Genomic DNA, 23,722 nt, shown 5'->3' with positions numbered 1-23,722 from the left:
CATGCATGGTCGACGAGCAATCCGGATCCGTATTTGTTCTGCCATGGAATTCCAAAATGTTCGAATTGTAGGCACCCTTGTCACGTCCCTTGTTCCGCATAGTGCCATAAACCATACTACCTTAGGTAGGTCATCTGTGATGTTAGGGAATTGGCTATCCAACGGTAGTGTGCTTGTTACCAAGAATATGGACAGAAGCAACCAAGCATAATGAAATGTCTTACCTTTGTCCTATGCTTCTCAGCAGTTGGTCAAGAACTCTGTACATAAGAACTGTGGCCAATTAAAATGCACCCCCTGGGCATACTGTCCAGCATAATGACAGAGGCGGGTACCTTGTCTACATGACACTTCCTCATGAGTTTTCCCCCAAGGAGTTGTGTAGCCACTCGGACAATGCGGTTGTTGATGCTAGCTATGACATATCTGCACTTTCATTTTGCCAGCTTGTACCACGTCTTCATTGTTTCAAGGAGGCCGACCTTGCTGCTGGTTCCTGTGGCATTAGCGGGGTCATCTCCTTTCAGTGGTAGGTGTGTTATGCGGTGGATTAAGTTAGTTGTGAGTAGAATCGGCTCTTCCAACCATAAAAATCCATCATCTACAAGACAGAGGAGTTACCGGATCACAAAGGCTGTAATAGTTGCGCGGTGGTAGTGAGGTAACCATCGGAGGTTGAGGATCTCAGCCATCTTTATACCTAGCAGCCACACCCATGGTAACAATTTGTCTATGCCCAATTCAGGGAACTTATCAATATCGGCGAGATCCCAATCTTCAAATTTGAGGGTCGTAACGCGTCCCCACGGCGAACCTTCAAACCTTATATCATTTGGAAGAAGTGGGGTCTAAAGTTTGGCTTTCACTCCGTCTAGATCCTTTGGTATCTTTGTTGACCCTGTCCATGGAGACAAATACGGGGGAAATGATGGGATTTGGAACATATCCACTTCGTCCTCATCGATTTGGTCAAGGAGTTCCTGAAGAGCCTTGTCCTCCTCATCATTATCTGTCAAAAAGGCTTTGCCCTTACTGATTGCATCTTGTTTGGTGAGTCGTGGTGAGGCTTGGATTGTTCAGGTCTTTTTCTTCATCTTCTGCCTTCGTGGTGTTCGCAGGGATTTTGGAACCTGCTGTTCCTGGCTCACGCCTGCTAACTCTTCCTGATTCAACTGCATTTCTTTGGTGAATCATGCTCGAGTTCTAGCCATAGTATGCATGGGTTGATTTGTGGCCGGATGTATACTGATCGATTCTGGTATATAGGGCCAATGTGCCCATATACTCTCGCAATCATAAATTAAGACCGTCACTTTGAGCAACACTGTTCTTTTGTGTTTTAGTATCATACCAACATTCCCTTGGTTGATCTTAATGGATCCACCTCAGAACTTTTGTCTTAATGACTCGCCGCCCGCTCCTTCCTGTCGTACTGTAACGTCTCTGTTATGGAAAGGAGTGCTAACAGTATCTTTCAACTGGGCTGCGCAGTAGCACAACCCATCAACCGCTGTTGCGATCGAGAAGACAGGGTAGTGTAGGCAGAACTCGGTATGCCAGATTGGCTCCTTGTAGACTTGTTTATAGTCCCGCACCCTTTTTCAGCTGCTTGGGGTGCTAAGACTGTGGCCTTAATGACTAGTCAGGTGTTTGCACTGTCGGTGTGGATCTGTACTCTCCCTCCCTCCCTGTGCTGCGAGCATTTTCCAAGCACTTGGTCAGCCAGGGTTTTGTGCCATAGATGTGTGTGCTATCTTGATAGCATAGTCCCCTCTAGGTTAGTTCGAGCAATATTCCGCGGGGGTCTCAGTCGTTGTAGGTGAAAAAGGGCTAAGCTTTTGTAAGCATTGCGGGGTGATATTCTCCTAAATTTAGTCCTTTCTACCATGCTTCGATCTCCAGATCATGCCTTAAGGGTGTTGTCAACGCGGGGTCAGTAGCTACCCGGCTTCTTCTGATTTTTCTTCCATTGCCTAATGTAGAGCCATCTAGGTTGCAGTATCCGCAGCCTCCAAGAAAGTCGTGTTAATGTAGCGCCGCAATGTATGCTGTCCCTTGGGCTTCCGCGGACCTGTGGTTAGCTTCTGGCGATTCATGTTGCTACGGGTTGCTCTTCTTAGTTTGTCTAGCTACCGGTATTAATGTGTGATCACGACCTCCACGCTTTAGTTTATGCTTAGCCATGCCTGCCTCTTTTGTCGATGTCTGAGCTTTTAGGGATGCGAACACCTTTGGCGCACCAGGCTTTGATTTCACCGAGACAACTAGTTCTTTGGCTTCCTTTGCGAATGACGTGACAGCTCCTACTGCGGCCATTCTGTTACAGTTCAATGTGGTTACTTCGTGCAGTCGATTTTTCCATTATTCAACCTCTTCATCTAAATCTGATGTGCAAGAGCTATCACAGTCCCATGAGAGTCATCCATCCATAGTTGGGTTCACTTGGTCCCCATTTTGTGTGATGAGTTGGTAGATGCAGTCTAGTTCCTTGTCACTATCATCATCACGCACTGGTTCAGTATAGCGAGCACCTTCAGCTGGATCCAAAGGAATGACTACTCGGAGTGCATTCTTTTCGAAGATTATTTTCTGCTTTTTGAGGTTGATGATTCCATTCATGTCTATTGCCCAGTCTATTCCTAGTAGTGCTAGATAGGGGTTATTGTCATCCATGATTTCTATGACTTCAAAATGAGCATGCGTACGGGCACCGTTGATATCTATGATAACCCCTTGCAATCTTCCCATCGACAAGATCTTTTGTTGGTTTGCCAATCGCAATTGGATCGGGGACCATTGAAGTGTAGGTCTACCCATGCTTTCCCAGGTTTGTTTTGGTAGGACATTCGCGTCGGCACCCAGATCTAAAATGACGTAGTCCATCTCGTAATCACCAATCTAGGTAGTCAGCTGCATCTCTCGTTCGGTGCGTAAGACGTGTTTACCTAATTTCCGGATCATGCATGCTTCGTCTGCCCCCCCACATCTAGATATTAATTCTTGTAGCCCTTTTACCACGTTGGCATCCCGTAGGAGCTTCATACAGGTTTCTAAAATGCAGTTACAAAGGCATTATCCTATTGCAGGTTTGGTTGCTCCTTACTACCTGAAGTCAATGCTTTTGAAAAAATTTTCTTAGCCTCAAAAAAGGTTTCCTTTGCTTGTGCCAAATCAAATTCTGGTTGTTTTGCGAGAGCCTTACGAACCCACGTATCCTCTTTCGGCTTCTCTCCCCCGATAGCTGCACTGCTTCTGAGCATCATGTTTATGTTGGGGCCTTTAGTGCAGGGTTCAACCTTCATCATCTGGACGTTCTGGGTGGGACTAGCTGGGAGCACTCCTTTCTCCCTTAATTGCGCGAGCAGCGTGGGGCAATTAACTGCATCATGATCAAATTGGTAGCATGATGGACAACAGGCTCTAGTAGGATTCGTACAATCCCGCGCGTAATGTCCCTGTCCACCACAATTATAACAGATCAACTGTCCATGGCCCCGTCCGAGCCCCCATCCTCCATGCCCTCGTCCGCGTATCAGGAATCCCCCGCGCATGAATGGTGCAGCCGGGTCCTGTCCACGCGTCTCTATTTGCATCCTATACGTAGGGGGTCGATCCATCAACATGCGGAAATCTCATTCCTCATGACCCATTGTTCTGCAAAAGTTACAAAATAAATGTTGAGGAGCTTGTCGTACGTTTGGCAATAGGTAGCAGGGGTCTGTCGCATGCTGCCCCCCTACCTGGAAAATCGCCCACCAAAGTGGGGAAATTGCACTTGGTCGCGTCTACACCTCTGGTCGCAAGGTTGTTGGCCCCTCTGTTACCGCAAAATTCACTGCAACAGGACAGTGATCTTTATCTTATCCTTGGCTTCCACTCGTCCTACACCATATTTCTTGCTAGACTCCTGGGTGCGATGCCTGGTCTTGTTTGAGATTTTGTACTTCTAAACATAGATTTTGGACCTGCGCTTGGATCTGCTAGACTCCCAACCCTGGGTCTTGTACCGGGGTCTCATACAGCCGCGTTGCTGCCTCCAGTGCTTTCGCTTGGGTTGAGATCTTCTGTTGTGACAAGGCCGACTTCAGATACGACGTTAGTGGTGCGATGAACCAAGCGCGGTGCTATGCATCCGTCAGGGTCATGTTGGCCTCATGAATAGTGCTTTTCAACCTCTAATGCAGATCCCACGGGGTCTCACCAGGCATCATCATGATTCCTTTGAATCCTATGACCGACTGTGATTCTAATTTTGGCTAGTTGAACTCCTTTTCTAATTCAGTGTAGATGTCCGCTATCCCCACTGTTAGGTTTATCCCTGAATACATCATATACCATGTTAATGCTCAATCCTGCAGTGTGCTGACTAAAATGGCTTTCTTGATATTATCATTCGTGATTTGCTATGCGTTCCATACAGAATTCAATACAAACCAAAACTTTTCCAGATCTTCACTTCCTACTCCTTTGAATATTGGTAAAGGGAGAGAACTCGCCATTACTACCGTCTTGATCTTTTGTCATTTTTTTTCTCTAGTGTCTCGTATTTCACACCAAACACCCCTTAGGTAGATCCCAGTCGTGACAACAGAACCATTTGTTGGCTTATTTGGGCTTGACCCAGGTTCGGAAGAATTATGTAGCCAAACAAATCCCGCAGCTACCGACCCTTTTGGCAACAGCCTGCGAAGTGTGGACCAAGGTCTCACCCGAGGTAGCAAGGTAGGGTGTTGTAACTAGGTTACTGTACCCTAGGGATGTCTTGGATGTGGTTCGGGGCTCACGCACTGTTCTGGAGCCTCACGCTACGCCAGATCTGCGCAGACTTGAATACCCTTATCGTGCTTATCACAGATTGAATCACTTATTACTGGTTTGATCTAGTTCAATCGGTCTTTAAGCAAACATTTATTACTTTTGGTTACTTCGCTCATCAAGATTAACCTAGATCACATGTATTTAACAGTAGAAAATGCAGAGATCATAACAGTTTGTTATCATAAAAGAGTAAGATCGCAATTAACACAGAATTTAGAAGAAACTTATCTTTATTATTAATCTTCAACAATACATTCAGATCCACGATGCGCACACAACTGCAAGGGTCTGTGCACATAGCTGCGGACTTTCCATGCCTCTACGCACATAGCAGCAGAGCCTCTACCTTCTACCCTACTCCCATGACTCGGACTTACAACTGCTTACAGACTATTCACCCATTACATCTTAGGACTAAAAACCAAAACTGAACTATCTTTCCCTCATAGAGCCTCGCTCTATTTATACTTTCCCTTGGCCCGTGATCCTACCGTGAGCCGACTCTATTACTATTTCTTTACATTATTTTCAGGCGGACTACCATTTGACTCAACCTACTATAGCTCATGCTCCACGCTTTCTACGGAGCCTTTTACCCTAATATTACCCAAAATTCCACACTTCGCACCCCATACTCATTCCGTGGGGCTTTCACTATCCAACACATTCTTGATTGAAAAGAGATCTAGCTCTAGAGTTGGGTCGTTGCTAGGGTTAAATTGCAATGGAAGCACTATACTCCCGAGGAGACAACTTGGGAGTGAGAAGATGAAATGAAGAAAAATATTCCCAACATTATTTCAACCAAAAATACATATGAACTAAAAACCAAGGATGGTGTGCATAAAACGGGGGAAGGATGTAATATCCCTCTACTATGTAGTGTTGTTTCCTTTTTGTTAAATATCTATGTGTATAGGAATGGCATAAAATCCATGAAGATACTTTGGAAAAAAAAATTGTTGTAAATAAGTATTTTCTTTATTAATAAAATGGATGAAACTTAGGCACTAGGAGGAGACACTCAAGAATGAGATTGGTTGCCAAAAAGAGGAAAATTTAGAAGATCTCATTGCTAATGATATTGGATAAATCCTTCAAGATAATGATTCTAGAAAAATTCTAGATAAGACTAAGGGATGGAAGAGAAAAATCCCTTAGAAGGACTTAGCTGAGGAAAGATGCTAAGTTGGTTGCACTTAAAGCACCGCAGGAGAAAAAGGCATGATGTTAAGGCAAAACCCTATCCAAGTGTGAAATAAATCCCACAAAAGGAATATGCTGCAAAAAGGAGACAATTTTCATGAAGGAAGGGTATAAACTACCCATGGAGGAGATCAATGAGGTTGTGGTTACCCTAGCAGGAAATCTCAACTTGTGGGTGAAATGGAGGAACTCAAGTCTACAATTGGGTGGCGAAGGTGTTTAACTCCCTGCTCTATTTCTCCACAACAACTCTAGTTAGATTATTCATTGTTTGATTTATTTTTTAATATGTGAAGTTAGATGTAGATACAATTTTTATCTGAAATGTTTTTTATATAAATTTAGTCCTCAGAAGTTGGTATTCTAGTAGGATAAAGTTTTATGGTGAAAATGAATGCTGGGAAGTATAATTTGATGCTTTGTTATTGTTGCAAATGGGAAATGGAATTCCAAAAATATCAACTTCTTAAAATATGAACAGATTTATAACTATGCGATACTTGTATTCAGAACTATTAAAATTTGTTATTGACATACTTAAGGTTATAGAATTATGTAAGGATAGATTCTGTGACCACTTTTGTTGCATATGAAAGTCGGACCATAGTTTAATTAATATCAGATGGAGTTTATTTTAGCAAGTAAGAGTCTAGAATACACAGGCTAATTTGGCATGCGCTTGTACTCCCTGGGGAGATGTGTGTGTAGTTATCCTGGAAAACTAGGATAGAAACATGTTGACGTGCATGTGCTATAGTACTACAGGTGTAGCTAATTTACATTGGAAGTTGTAGATCTATTAATGTAATTTATAAAAAATAAATGGGGTTGTTATAATCAGGGGTAAGAGCTAGTGCAAAGTTAGCATGATGAGTGCACTACTCAACTATGCACAAGTTTTTAATTAGAATGAGTTAAGGGAAAAATAATGTCTAATGGACATTTTGGAACAACATAGAAACAATTGGATGTTGGAGAGAAAAGTTCTAGCATTAGTTATCAAATAAATAAAGGAGTTTCAAATGCCTAATATTCATCACACAGTATATTATCCATTTATCACTATAAGTGTGCTAATGTCAACAAGGTATTGTATGTATCGAAGTTGAGTGCAAAAGGGAAACATATAATAAAAAAATTTGAACGAACACACCCAGTCGTTATCCACCAAATTCAACTAGGGGTAATTGCTAAGAAATAACATCCAAAGACAGTGCTTCAAACTACAGCTAGAATGACAAATTGATTTTCCACAGGCGGTGACCAAAATAAGTAACTAAAATGAACTACCACAAAATTATATACATGGAAAATAATAGCAAATTACATTAGCAAACCACATGGAACCAAAACCAAATCTAAGATTAAGTACAAAAATTGATATAAACACAGTATGCATATGTATTATTCCACAGAACCTCATAAAATATGTAAGCCAAACGTGTACCCAGAAATCGTAAGGATGCTAATAATAAGATTAAGGGTATATACAATTATGTATAAATAAGTTTAACAAGAGTACGCGAAGAAGTAAACAACAATGCAATTTTTCATTTAACATATAGTCCTAACATAATAATAAATTAGAATGCCTTGAACAAATAAAACATAATTGGTAATTTCAATATCGTAACTCCCCTGCCAAACATTCCAAGACCAAGAAGTCCTGTGCAATATATATATATATATATATATATATATATATATATATATAATGAAACTGAAGTTCATTATAAAGTGAGGCCAAGTTTGCATCTCATCAAAATGGATTACAAACTAGACTCATTGGAACCAGACCCAAAACAAAATACAACGATTATGACATCAGAACTCACCAGAGATATCTAGGAATAACAATTCAGTATAGGCAGTTTTACGAACCCGAAACCAAAATAGTGGAGATGGACATTAGAGAATGAGGAGTTTTTTGAGTCCTGGAAGTCGATTTATAGCTGAGGAGAATAGCGACTACTAGAAAAACGTAGTGAAGAAAGACTTGCACATTAGACAAGTAAACCTTCCTGACCCTAATTAGGTTTTCACAAGTAGTATAAATTTAAGAAGAATAATATGCCATAACTAATTTAATTTATACCTGTGTAGACCCTAATGGAAGAAACCAAGCAAATATGACCTGAAACTCTCCCACAAACTTGCAAGAAAGAAAAATAACATCGCAAAGGTGTTTTGGAAAATTTGGTATCTACAGATAAATACTAATTCCCTAGATAAGTAGCCATATATAGAACAACAGTTTAAAACACTTTAGCCTTTTCCTATAAGAAATAGATAAGACAAAGGAGATGAGAAGACCTACTTGTAGTTCCACTTTCCTCTTGTCTCCTTTGTATCGATCCTGTCACTCCTTCCCGTACTTAACACACTTGAGAAGTACCTATAAACATCAACAGAAGACAAAGAACCAATCAAAGCAAAAGATCTATTGAATACAAGTAAATGGAATCAGATACATTCACACTTATAAGCATCATATAACAAGATAAGCATATGGAAAAAGGTTCAAATACTTTATGGAATAGAAGAAGTAATTACAACCATCAAGTCTGATTCGAAGTCACTCCTCCAGCTTGGATCCCATCCACATCACATCAAAAGCATGACAAACTTGTAGCATAACAATACTTGTCTCAAAGTCAATTCTCATAGCAACATTATCTCCTTGGAATTCAACATAGTCCAACCCTTGATCACTTAGATGAGTGTTCAATTTATAGGAGGATGAAGGAGGTTATGTCATAAATGGGGGTATTGAATGGTCTTCCATACTTAGAATTAGTTCCATGAAGGAAGGGATGAGAGGATAGGATGCATATTAACTCATTCCTCTTCAATTTTCAAGCTCATAGGAGTTGATAAGTGAGGGAAACTTTTAGATGACTCCAAGAGATAAGAATATTCCCCAAACCCAATGTGAATTTCGTTCAATATCACCTACCGTAGCTGAAAGAAGGCCTAAGTGCTCTGCAAAGCACCCTGGCATGGACTCAACTGCTCTACAGCACACCCTTACATGGGCCTAGCTACACTAGTCCCTTTAGGGGTCATTTCAAGATGTCTTCAAGTCATGAAACTGTCTGGGAAGGAGGCATTCAAAAGGGTGAATTGTTTAGGGCATGTAGCAACTAAAATTAGGGTTTGATGAGCCCTAAAACACTGATCTAGGTGATGGGAGTGAAGTGCCCAAATGGATCTGTAACAGCTGCCCCCTAAAGCAGTCGAAAAAATGTTAATGTCGAATGAAATTCTTTACGATGTGATGAGGAGGTTTCAAAGTGGAAGGTGACCTGCATCAATTACAATACATATATCATGAATTTTTTATTTTTTCATGAATTTTTTAGGGAAGGCATACCCACACTCAGCATATAAACTTCCATTACATGTAAATAGATAGTCATTTACAGATATAGACATGTGATCAGAATGACCATCAATGTAAAGCCATTGTACATATGATTTAGTACTCCTGAGGTTGCAGCCCAGATGGATGAAACTAGATCCCGGGTCTTCTATCTCGTTCAATCGTTCACTCAATTACAAATCTAACCATTTGAATATGTGATCTGAAGTCAAACATGGAAAGACACCATCTGATTACCAGCCGATGATGTAAGATGTTAACAAACGTGACAGAAAACACTGATAGTGATAATGGTCCTTAAGGTACTACAATACATTCTAAATGGTGTGAATGGATGATTTGATGTCGGACACCATACATAGCCTTTCGGTCAAAGGCCAGTGATGTCAACCTATCACTGGAAGCGATAAACTTGCCATTGATGTATGCAAGCCTCAAGGTACTGAAAGGGTGTTTCTAAGTCAACTTCTTGTATAATGTGTTGATGTCGACAAGAAGCAACTCATTGCAGGAGGGCCTTGATGTATCCCACATCAATGACATGAAATGAGTGTAATGATTTTGGAGACAAAATTTGATTGACAACACAAGGTTCAGGAATGGCAGTCATGAAAATGAAGGTGTATGGTATTGCAAAGGATGAATTTTTAACTGGATGACTTCTCTTGAACATGTCAACGACAATGAAATCAATTGGTAGCATTGACCCAAAACAAAGTGATGGATGGTATGATAGACCAATGGTATGATAACCATCAAGCTGATAACCCAACCCAAGTGGTCACAGTGATGAGGTGAAAGTGTCATGTTCAAGAGCGACCTACTACCATAAAGTGGTTTTCCCCTTTTTCCCATTTTCCCTAATCATTTCTGACGAGTACCTCTTTATTTTTATTAAGCTTGAGGAGGATAACATATGTTTGTTGTATGATTCCACCCATCGGGTGAATCCATTGCTATGTGATGTTTTAACGAGTCTAGCGAAGGTGAAACTCGGTCTTTTCTAGATGGACAAGTTTGTCGCTATTTGATGTTTTAATGAGTTTAACGACAAAGATAACTCAGTCCTATTCATGTTTAGAGAGTTTGAAAAGGGACAAAAAGAAAACTCCACAAGTTATTTTTTGTTGATTTGTCTCTCAAGGCTGAAAAAGCATAAAAAATTACGAGAGAGAACTTATTGACCATGTTTGGTCAATGTATCCCTTTTTCTTAGTTAATCTATCTATGATCTATCTCAGCTCGAAAAAGGGTTAAACTTATACTGAGTAGATGTCATTTCCAATCCGTTAAAGAGCTGAAAAGGATAAGAGCTCGACAATATTTTCATGTTTAGAGAGTCTAAAAAGATCTTAAAGAGGACTCCAAGGGGTTTCCTCTTTTGTTATTTAACAGAGCTCGAAAAAGAGATAAAAGTATGCTCTATGGTCAAAGGTATAATTTACAATCGAGCACGTCAAATTCTATAATTCAACTACAAAATGTGCTCAAAACATCACCAAATGGATTAAAAATACCTATTTCATAGGTAAAAATAGGCAAATACTAATGTTTACTCGATTAATGAACACGAAATAAACATAAAACAACTTTTTACCATGAAATTTTTATCATTTGATACCTACCATTCAATTTTGTGCTCTGGGCTAGTTTTGTACGTCGAACTTCATCAGTTGATTGTGACAGATTCTATGGACCATTTCTCATGTTGTTCGGACCAGGTAGGAGATATACCCCTCCTCTTTCTTTTCAGGTCATTCTTTTACTGTTTCATGCAAGTTTTAGGGTTTTTTGGGGCCTCTAGGGTTTGATTTTTTCGCCCTGGGATCAGCGCAGGCTTTCACATCAAAAACTGCACTGAAGAGCACCCTGATATAAGGTTTCCTACTCTTCAACACACTATCTCTATGCCTAGGTTGTGCTGGGCAAGTTTCCCAAATTTGATTTAGTTGTTTGCTCCAAAATTTGTCCTATTTTTTGCATGGAAAGGATCCTAACTAAGCTTATGATTGGATTTCAGGATTTCATCGGATCAGAATGTCGATTACATGGCGAGAAAGAGAGCATGAAGAACAATACATGGTTGCCCTAAACAATCCATGGATAGTTGAGGCCCTCAAAAATTGTGGGTTACTCAAATACTTCAGGTTGTCCGGAATGAGGCAACAAATAGAACTATTGGAGTTCCTTTTTCATGCATGGGATCCGACAAATTAGACTTTTCACATAAGGGACAAAATGGTACCTATTACCATTGATGATATTTACTTTCTTACCGGACTGTCGAGGTGAGGTGCCCCCATCTCACTTTTTGGATTTGCCCATAGAGGTGAATCGGTGAGGGATTACATTCGACAGTTTTGTCGGCCAGGTACACAGGTTAGCAAGGATGTAGGTGATTTTCCATTGAGAATGGTCCTCTTCAAAATTGCAAAGTTGGTTTGCAGTGTGACACTTCATCTGGTGAACAAGTCATATATGCAGTATGCACTTGAGTGTCTATAGCCAAAAGTATTCAACTGATGTGAGGTTGTACTTTCTTCATTGAAAGAACAACTGACTAAGGTAAAAAGTGGTAAGACAAAGAATTTATACTATGGTTTGATCTTAATCACTTTTACCTTAGAGATAATCCCATTGATGCAACTGTGGCATGTATCACTGGGTGTCGCTGGTCCCAGAGATCCACGTATGCAGAGGTGGGTCAAATTGATGGCTCGACATGTGAATCAGTAAACAATAATTTTTTCCACTGCATTCTTTAGCTGGATCGATCAGCAACACCTTGTCATCGAGGAGCATCCATACTCAGGGATGGATTTCCATGGAGATCTAGACTTGATTCTACTAGTTGGAGCACAATGGGGTGCTATAGGTAAATTGTTTGACCAAAGTGTTTTTGATTTTTCAAGTTTCTACATGTTTTTGTGTTTTTAATGTTTCCAAGACTAAACTAAAATCATTCTCATGCATGCAGATGTGGGTACTGTTCAACCTGTGGGACACCAACAGGGTGCAGGTGGGCCAACGTGGAGAAACATTGGGAGAGTGATCCTCCAAGACTTGGATTTGGCTGAGACCTTGGCAGAGTTGTAGGATCACATAGAGGGATTTACCCTTGGTATTCCGGATGTCCAAATTGAGGAGTTACCTATGAGGCTACAGCACCATACTATTAGTGTTCCTAGCCATTGGATGAGGCTTTTTCACTTGATGGCGTAGGTTGTAACTTGTTATCATGAGCATCACTAGTTCTATTTAGGATATTTTGCATGCATTTTGATTTTTTGGGTCAGGTGACCAAACTTGTCTTGGACACAAATTTTTTTAAAAACATTTAAAACATCTATCTATTTTACTTTCAGAGACTTCTATGGTTATGTGCAATCCTATTCAACTAATGATGTGAATTGAAAATGTTACCTTTATATGTGTCGCAAATGTCTATTTAATACATAATTTGCTAGAAAATTAGTTAATGTGTTAGAGTTTCTGGAAATATGTTGATATTGAATGTATTCAAAATGCCTTTCCAAAATACGAACTCTAAGGAACATACGAAGAATTGTTGGGTTTCAGATGGTATACACACTTATAAGTTGTAGAACGACGAGTTGTGAGTCTAGAATAATGATGATTCATCGAATGCCAAGTGAAATGGCATCAGAGAGAAGTTCGATCAACCTGCTATACTCAGCAATATTATTCGTCGACCAACTGATACAAATCCCTTGAAAATGCACTAACTCACCACTTGGAGCGAAAATAGCCCATGCTGCAGAAGTTAGGTTCTATGTACTACGACTAGCACCATCGGCATAACCAACAAATGGTTCTGAAGATTCCGATATTTGCAACAAATGCAAAGCAGATTACTAACCAGATAAAAAACTCTAAAAGACACACACACATGCAATGAAATCATATATACAATGATTTTTACTACACTCAATTAAGCATAGTAACATTTGAGGTACAACCCGTTTCGAGGCTGTGACAATGGAATCCCGTCATAGTCTACTAACTCATAGGAACCTTTTGCCAAAACACGCTTAAAAATATAAGGACCCATCCACATTGGTTCAAATTTCCTTGCTCCAAGTTTATTAGCTTCCTAATTGTAAAGCAAGACCAGGTATCCTTCCAAGAACCTACGAGGCTTGACATTTTTTATCATATTGCGCCTTGATTCGTTTCTTATGCACTTTGTTAGCCAATGCGGCATCACGATGGGTTTCATCCAGATGGATAAGTTCCAAGAAATGTGCTTCTTCTTTAGAAGTGTCGGGTAATAGGTCAATTGCGAGTTTGAGAGATGAAATTTCACATTGTATCGGTAAGATTGCTTCCAAACCGTACACCAACTCAAAGGATGTGAATCCAGTTACATTTCTCACTGAGGTTCGATATGCCCAAAAGGCAGAGTACAAGATTAAATGCTATTTTTTTTTATGAACCCCTATCATTCTTTGCAACATTTGCTTCAGGACTTTGTTGATGGCCTCAACTTGTCCATTCACTTCCGGATAATAAGGGGTAGAAATATCATGTGACAGTCCTAACTTAGCAGTCAACTCAGCCATCATGTGATTGCGAAAATGCGACCCATGATCTATAACTATGGCTTGTGGTACACCAAACCGGGCAACCATGTGGTTGAAAAAGAAAAGAGAAATCATTTCGCCACTGTTGTTTAATGTTGGCATTGCCTCGGCCCATTTGGTAAAATAGTCAACGACGACTATAATATAACTATGCCCCCCGGCCAAGGTGGGGTTACATGTCATGAAGTCAATGCCCCATTTGGCGAATGGTCGAACAACAATGACTGGTTGCAATGGTGCAGGTGGCAATCTAACTCTACATTCATAGATCTGGCATGCATGACGACTTCCGATGGCAATTATGCAATCTTTGAATATACTAGGTTAGAAGTAAACGGCACGGAGAATTCTCTGCGTGGTAGCATAACCAGATAAGTTTCCACCACAAGCACCTAAATGGAAATCATTCAATGCTTTCTCGACTTCCTCATGTGTGAGGCACCTCCATAAAACTGTATCAATACCACGACGGTAAAGAGTGTCGCCAATGATCAGATAATCTTTGGCTTGGTATCAGATACGTCATTGTTGTGAGTGAGAGGTATCAGGCCGAAAAGTTTGTGTCTATGGATAGATTAGTATATCTCCATACCACAGTTCAGATGATGATATTAGGAATAGAGACTCATCCAAAATCGATGTTTCAGATTTTGAACCAATGGAGGTCAAGGGCAGGTCACAAAGTAGCTCGGTGAAAACTAGAGATTTCTTTGATTTGGACTTGATGAATTCCAGATCAAACTCCTACAAAATGACTATCCATTTTGAGTATTATCCCCCAAACAATTGACGTGACAAAATATATGTCATAGGGTTGCAATCCAAAATGACAATGGTCTTCCGGAGTAGGATGTAGTGGTGAAATCTCTGAACAACTTGCACAGTTACCAAAGCTAACTTTTTGACATAAGAATACTTAACTTTTGTATCATTGAGATTGTGGCTCAAATAATATATCGAATGTTCAATCCCATCTTCCTCTTGGACTAAAACCATGCCAATGGTTGTATCTGCAGCGGCGACATACAGGTAATAGTTGTTTTGATAATTCAAAGAATATATTAATGACACTCTAATCAAGGTATCTTTAATAGCATCAAAGGAAGCTTGTGCAACCTGATCCCAATAAAAGGGTATCCCCTTTCTCAAAAGACATGTAAAACCATTAGCCATTTCAGCGTAATTGGGAATGAACCTCCTAAAAAATTTAGCCTTCCCTTGGAACCTCTGTAACTGTAAAAGATTTGAAAGTGGAGGCAAATCAAGAATTGCCTAAACCTTTAATGGATTGAGTCGAATTGTGTCTCTAGACACTACGAATCCAAGAAATTGACCAGAACCAACACAGAACACACATTTGTGCGGATTGAGTCATATCTTGTAGTGTCAACACTGTAAAAATATTGTTGTCAAATGTTGTGGGTGATCAGTCCGCTTTCGTGAATGAGTAGGTAAATCATCAAGGTAAGGCTGAACAATGTGCTTGATGTCATGGAAGGCATAATTCATTGCCCTCTAAAATGTGGCCCCTGCATTCTTCAAATCAAAAGGGAGTTTCCTATACGTGAATGTGCCCCATGGACAAATAAAATTTGTTTTAGATTGGCCCTGTGGGCAGATATTGACTTGATTGTAACTGGAAAAACCATCCATAAATGAGAATATTTCGCATATAGCATATTCATCAATTATCTGGTCGATAAAAGGAGTGGGATAATTGTCTTTTGGACATGCCTCATTTACATCCCTATAATCGATGCACACTCAAATTGTCCCTTGTTTTTTCATGACAGGAACAATGTTGGAAACCCAATCAGTAAGAGGTACAGGGTAAATGAAGCCAACATGCAAAATCTTTTCAACTTCTACTTTAATTGCAATGGCTTTCTTTGGATGAACAGGTCGAAGCCACTGTCATACTGGTGTGACATTAGGATACATTTTGATTTCCTATTCAACAATACTAGAGTCTATACCTAGCATCTCCTCATATGACCATGCAAATATATCTTGAAATTCATGAAAGAGAGTATGGTAATTATCAAGTTCTAATGGAGAACAAGATTTGCTGACATGAATTTTTTCTACAACATTAGGTTTGGTCAAAATATTAATAGAAATTGTTTCTTCAATATTTGACAGGTTTTGCTCGGAATCTACTGTGTTTATGAAAACAGAATTCGAAAGAAAATCAACAACTGAAGGGTGGTTAAGTTCATTTGAATAATCTTCAATGTCATCTGGAAGATGGGAACGATGATGATAATATTCCTAAGGTTCTTCTCCTATCATCATTGATTGGACGATTCCTTCATCCGTAGAAAATATACGTGAAAAAGGATCCAAAGAAGTACCATATTCTAATGAATGGTCTACCCATACAATTGGTGAAAGTGGATTTGGGTTTGCCACACAAGCCATAAAAATTGATTTCTATGCAACCTCAATGGGGCTTAGCGGCATAACTTCAGTATTACTATCAACTTCAGAATTGTTGGTAATCCTCCTTAAATTAGATGAGGTGGAGGAAATCATGTTGCAAGTCTCTACTCTTGCCACTTCCACCAAATCAGATGGTGACGGTAGCGTAAAAGTACCCATTAGGGAAGGATCTTTAAAGAGACCTACACCAACACTTTGAAGTGATAGCAGGGGTCCGTGTACCAACAGAATGCTTCTAGTAGCCTGAGAACTAGATGCAAAGAAGGCAAGCTGATCGATAACTGTGATTCCACCTTTATGAGGGAATGCAATCGTACAAAAGTACGTGGAAACCACAGCAGCCATAGCATATACCCATGGCCTTCCTAGTAAAATGTTGTAGTTGAGAGGTCTGTCAACTACCTCAAATTCAACAGTAATTGTTTTTCCCCCTAGTTCAATTTGCAGGTTACTCAAAATCCCACAAGGCATATATGTTCGTCCATCAAAATCTTTTAACGTTGTTGGTGATTGTGACAACAGTGGTGAACCAAGTGTTTTCCAGCAGCTCATTGACATAATGCAAGTAGATGCCCCCTCATCAATAATAGTTCGGTGAACATTTTTATTGAGAGCCTTTAATTGAGTTAGGAAATCTAATTGTGCCGGTAATTATGGTGTATATCCTGCATGGTTAAAAACCACAAGATTGGAATTCGTAGGGTATATTCCACCAATTGCTGACAGTAAAGCCTTCTTCTGTGAGGGACAATTTTGTAACACCTCAAGCATCGACGTAGCAGAAGGTGATTGAGCAAGGTCTTCTACTATGTTATAATTCTGAGCTTCTTGAACTCAGGTGTTAAATTTCGATTTATGCACAACTCCTTTTGGTGGTTTTATTGTCAATTCTAGCGCAATAGGGGGTGGAATATTTTCAGATGAAGTCGAAGTCGAAGGATTAGGTTGATCAATGGCCTTATTATTTGACGATGATGGTGGATTTCCATAATATTTATTTCGTGTCAACACCAAAACTTCGTTTCTAGGTTTTGCAATAGATAGCATAAGTACTTGGGATGTGGAAGCATGGTCTATCGCAACCAAATATGTCTCCGGGTTTGGAAACGGATCAGTCAACACTACAGATGTGTTAGAAGTCTTTCAAATATTAGAGACTTCCGAGCGGTGTGGACAATCTCTTCTAAAATGCTCGTCATTACATATTAGACATGGATAACAAGGTTTTCTTGTCGAAGTAGAGGAATCAGATGATTTCTTTTGCCAGGGATTATCTTGTTTTTTCTTGTTTTTCCCCTTCTTCTTGCCTCCTAGTTGCTTTTGATTCTTGCCTTTGTCAGATGACATGACATTGACTTCGGAAGCAAGAGTGTTTTTTGATGCATTGGAAGTTTTATTGGAAATGGCAAGTGTTTGACCAGATGGTCTACCTGCCGTTTGCGTGCTCAAAGAACCAATCACACCATCATCGGCATGAGATTCCTTACTCGATTGTGGAGGAGGAGGAATAGTGAAAGTTGGTTGGGGTGCATTTGGAATCTTGTCGTAGAGCATGTCGGATTGTGTATAAATCAAATCCAAATATTGGGCACGAGCAATTACTTTCTCTTCTGTGACAACTCCACCTTTCGCCACATCCTCGGTGATTGATGGCAGCAAGGATTTTATAAACTACTCAGCCAAAAGCTGATCAGGAACATAAGTCTTAACCATTCAACGACGACGTTGCCACTCATGAATATGATCTGATATATGAGTGTTAGTAGTCTGTTTAAAGTTGGTTAGGAGTTCTATTCCAGTCTCGTATCTAATAGGTAACTAGAATTCAGTGAAAACTGTGGTGGCTAAAGTCATAAAGTTGTCGAAAGAAGCTCATGGTAACTCAATATACCACTTCGTAGCCGGACCAATAAGCGTTCTTTGGAAAAGACGAAGTCTAACTGAGTCATCATTTAAGGAGTTTGATGAACACCACAAATGAAAAGTCATGACATGATTTTATGGGTCTTCTCCGGGATTTCCATTGAATTTCGGAATGTCAGAAGGTAACTTATGCGGAATCACCAGCAACCAAGGTGCATATAAGATTGGATCATTAGTGAGCCAGTTTAAATCTGGTAATTCAAGAGTTGCTACAAATGACAACTATCAATTCAAGTCAGGTTGAGCATACCCAAGATATGATGGAATTCCTTGAGCAATAGGTCTTTGCATACCAGCATATGGCATCTATATATGGTACCCTTGATAAAGTAGTTGTTGATAACCAGGTTGAATTTGCGGTGGTCCATAACCAACAAAGCCTTGTTGATCAAGACCTTGGTAATCTTGATATTGTCCAAACACAAGTTGAGCTTGTTGGGTAGGTCCAAATTGGGGTTGGAATTGCTGGAATTGAGGCTATTGATATTGGGGCTGCCACAGGTGTTGAATCGACTGTTGTTGTTGGTACAATTTTTGTTGATTTAACAATTGTTGTTACCCAACAATGTAAGGTTGACCAGGTTGTGAATAAACCATACCAGTGTAAGCCTGAGTCACTTTGAATAAAGGTACACTAACCTGAGGTTGTTGGACCTGAGACACAAGTGGTTGTTGTATAACATCCTGAGAAACTTGGGCCTCTTGACTTGAAACTTGTGGTTGCGAGGTAGAAGGACCAGCTTGTATAGGTTGAGATACAATTGTTTGAACTTATGACTATGGTATAGTGGTAACAACAGGTGTAGTAGGAATCGCTGACATGGTTTGCATCTGTTGTGTTGGATACACAAGCCTTGGTTAACTAGCATTGTTGGGCTTCATTGACAGACTCGCATTCTAGACTGACCTGAATATGATGGAATACTACCATATGATGGTCCTCCAGGATATGGAGGATAAGGTGAATAAGCATATTGCTCTCCATATGGTGGCAATCTAGTATGTAACGGATACATAGGTCGTTGTTGACTAGATTGCCTAGTTTGATATTGATATGCAGGATCAAACTATTGAGTTCCCATAAATGAAGAACCAGGTAAAATTCTGGTTGAGGACATGGGTGATGACCATGGTGTAGAAGAAACCCCTGAGTGGGTTCCAGATAAAGATTGGTAACCAACCGAGATGGACGATTCACCATATAGGTGTGACTCAGGAGTAGTAGAAAACATTGAAGAGGTTGCGACAGAAGACTCTGTCGCAACTGCATCAGATGATACAGTCTGGGATTTTGATGGTTTTTCATCCATATTTAACTGAACCAATAGATGTCCTAAAGAATCAATGGGTACTTGAAAAGAAGCAAGATCAAAAGGAGCAGTAAAATGAGGAGTATAAGGATAAAGATAAAGCCTAGTTACAAAATGGAATGGGGTTCTAGGTGTAGTATCTTCTTCAAATTTTTCCTCAACAACCATTAAACCAGGTGGAAGAACTTCACCGTCAGGTCTATAATTGACTTTCAATGTTGGTAATGTGGAAGTTTTAGTAGTTACTGATGTCTTAGGGTTAACTGGTTTATCATCTTCTGGTAAAGTTACAACTTCTAAATGTTCAAATTCGAAGTCCAGATGTTCTGATAAAAGAACAACAGTTTCAGGGAGAGTTTCCTGAACAACTTTAGGTTCAGAAGTAACTTCTGTTTGAACTATGATAGGTTCTGGATTAACTTTTGGTTGAACTAATTCAAGTTCAGAAGTAATTTCTTGCTGAGCAACTTTAAGTTGAGGATCAACTTGTTATTAAAAAACTTCGGTTACTGTTTCACTATTATCAGTTATAGTGTCCTCAGGTAATTGTGAAACTTCTTCTTTAGTAATGGATGTACCAAAAATATTTGAAGTAACTAGAGTCTCAGTACTTACCAAAATCGATGATTCGGGTAATTCAGATGAAGAACCAGGATTTCTTGATGTACTTGTCTCAGTTAAGTGAGACCGCTTTGATCGAACAGGTGTAGCTTCGGGTGGCAAAGGCGATTTACTCATTGTTCTCCACGAACGATGGGGTAAGGTTCGATGTTCCTCCATGATTGCTGATTAATTTTATTACAAGAAAGAAATAAACAAAAATGGGTAAGCTAGGAAAAAGGTTTACCAAGAAATTATGAACTGTAGAATATCTCCTTGTGAACCAAGAAGTACAGGTAGGCAGTATCCCCAAATATTGTGTTCGGTGTATCACAGTGTACAAGGTGGCCGACTTGGTTACCTAAGGATGGATAGCAACCTAGTGTTGTCCTCCCTTATATACCTGAAATTACATGGAGGCCGAGTCCGTATAATCGCTGTCTAATGCAAGATAGCACAGTGAGAGCATTCCCATATACTCTACGTACTGTAACACCGCCCTATATACCCAAAGGTATGTGGACGAGCTACGATATACTCACGTACGTGGAATGAGGTATCACACTCAAGATGTATTCCAGACAAGTTAGCGATAGTTGCTTTGTTTTATGACACCGAAACACGTCTCTAGCCTAGAACCACTAATTTTTTTTTGTTAGGTGACAATTCTCCATTAGGTAAATTGATGTTAAATTTAAGTTGATCTTGCTTAGGAATTTTCATTTCAAGTTCACCACGTGATGTATTCTGAAATTCCTAGGAATGCAACTATTATGATAAGCATTCTTTCCATTCAATTTAACAATGAAAATCTTAGCTAATAGGGATAGAGCAATTAGATTTCTTTCGATCAAAGAGAAAAGAGCACAATCTAATGCGATTTCCCTAAACTATCCCTGTGAGTACACACAAACTTTTTCAATGCAAAATGCATGTATTTCTTTTATATTTCCTTAATGTGAATATGAACAAAAGGAAACTGATGCACATACAATCAATCAATATTTAACAAGGACGAAGACTTTACAACAGTTCTGTTTCGAAGGAAAAGAATACTTTTATGACACTTTCTTTTGAACAATGATTAATCGACTATAATCTAAATTTGACTATGGAGCGATAATGACAAAGAAAACATTTAAGAAACATTAATCAACCAAGTCAAAGTAGGGCTAGAAATGGAGTTAAAAACCTGTTTTCTCAGACATGATATTCATTGAGCAATCAGCAAGCAATCAAACTAAGGAAATTTGGCAAAAACTCAATCCAAAGGTGGGAAACCGACCCTAGAAGGATTAGCGGAGCCCTGAATGGGAGATAGTGCGCTTCAAAGCACTGTCCCTAAGCCAAGGGTGCTTTGCAGTGCATTGTGTCCCTCACAAGCCTGCACTAGTGACAGTAAGCCATTTCAAGAGGCAATTTGACACAGTTTTGACCAAAATTTAATGCAAAAGAGCTGAAATACAATCAATCAACACAAGTAGGGTTGGAAAAAGTTTCCTAGGAGGTGGATAAGCTACTAGGAAGGATGATGATTCCCCAGCAGAGTCACCAATTTGTTTCGGAGAATATGGTATCTACGGATAAATACTAATTCCCTAGATAAGTAGCCATATCTAGAACAACAGTTTAAAGCACTTTAGCCTTTTCCTATAAGCAATAGATAAGACAAAGAAGATGAGAAGACCTACTTGTAGTTCCTCTTTCCTCTTATCTCCTTTGTATCGATCTTGTTGCTCCTTCCTTTACTTAACACGCTTGAGAAGTACCTGTAAACATCTACAGAAGACAAAGAACCAATCAAAGAAAAAGATCTATGGAATACAAGTAACTGGAATCAGACACATTCACACATATAAGCATCATATAACAAGATAAGCATATGGAAAAGGGTTCAAATACTTTATTGAATAGAAGAAGGAATTACGACCATCAAGTCTGATTCGAAGTCACTCCTCCAGCTTGGATCCCATCCACATCACATCCAAAGCATGACAAACTTGTAGCATAAAAATACTTGTCTCAAAGTCAATTCTCATAGCAACATTATCTCCTTAGAATTCAACATAGTCCATCCCCTGATCACTTAGATGAGTGTTCAATTTATAGGAGGATGATGGAGGTTATCTCATAAATGGGGGTATTGAATGGCCTTCCATACTTAGAATTAGTTCCATGAAGGAAGGGATGAGAGGATAGGATGCATCTTAACTCATTCCTCATCCATTTTTGAGCTCATAGGAGTTGATAAGTGAGGGAAAATTCTAGATGACTCCAAGAGATAAGAATATTCCCTAAACCCTATGTGAATTTCGCTCAATCTTGCCTAATGCAGGTGAAAGAAGGCCTAAGTCCTCTGCAGAGCACCCTGGCATGGACTCAACTGCTCTACAGCGCACCCTTACATGGGCCTACCTACGCTGGTCCCTTTAGAGGTCATTTTAGGATGTCTTCAAGTCATGAAACTGTCTGGGAAGGAGGCATTCAAAAGGTTGAATTGTTTAGGGCATGTAGGAACTAAAATTAGGGTTTGATGAGCCCTAGAACACTGATCTGGATGATGGGAGTGATATTCCAAATGGATCTGTAACAAAAGGCATAGTTAAACTTTGGAACAGGGGAAATGACCCAAATTTAAAAAGGGTAAGCATAGTAGAGTGAAGCAACACACCACTATGCCAACCTAATTAGGAAAGCATAGAAATTGTTGAATCAACCCATGAAGGAGACCAATCCCTTGTTCTTCCTTCAAAAACCCTACAAACCAGGAGAGAGAAATTACTAGAATGATATACAATACTGTTGTCGGATAATGAGGTGAGAATGCAAACTAGGTGACAATGATAAATAAAATAAAAACTCTTTACCTGAAGCGAGCTCCTCATGGAATGAGGTCGATATTATGAAGACTCTATCATAAAATATAAGCATGTCCTTGCAAAAAATAACCATGATTGGGTCCTGAGAAAGAAGAAAACATTAGTTAAAATGTATAAAACCCTCACTGGAATCTATTAAATGCATAGGAGGTAGCCATGACATCACAATATAATACCTGGAATTAAAGGTAAAAGCAAAATGGGTTGAATCCAGGTCGATTTTCTTTAATGAACCCCCTACAAGCCACGAAAGGTTGAACTCTACCAAAACTAGATGCCACAGCACCGAGAGGTCATCCGACATAAATTACAGGGAAAAATGTGGCATAGGGTTCCATCATCCACAGGAAAAGCCAGTTAGGGTTGGGGTAGGGTGATCCCTGTTGCTCATCAACCCCCAAACTATCTCCACCAATGAACATAACCCAAGAACCACCTACTCCCATGTGAATATGATGGTCATAGCACTAGAGCATTGGTTTACTCTTTTCCCAAGGCGAAATCGCCCAAGGAGCATTAAGACAAAAAAAAAACAATAGGGAATTCATATGAATACAT

The sequence above is a fragment of the Pinus tabuliformis genome, chromosome 2_1 (genome assembly GCF_031772625.1).
Source record: "Pinus tabuliformis cultivar Carrire ecotype Pingquan chromosome 2_1, CPIR1, whole genome shotgun sequence".
Classification (NCBI taxonomy): Eukaryota; Viridiplantae; Streptophyta; class Pinopsida; order Pinales; family Pinaceae; genus Pinus; species Pinus tabuliformis.
Note: the sequence above shows the minus strand (reverse complement) of the source record.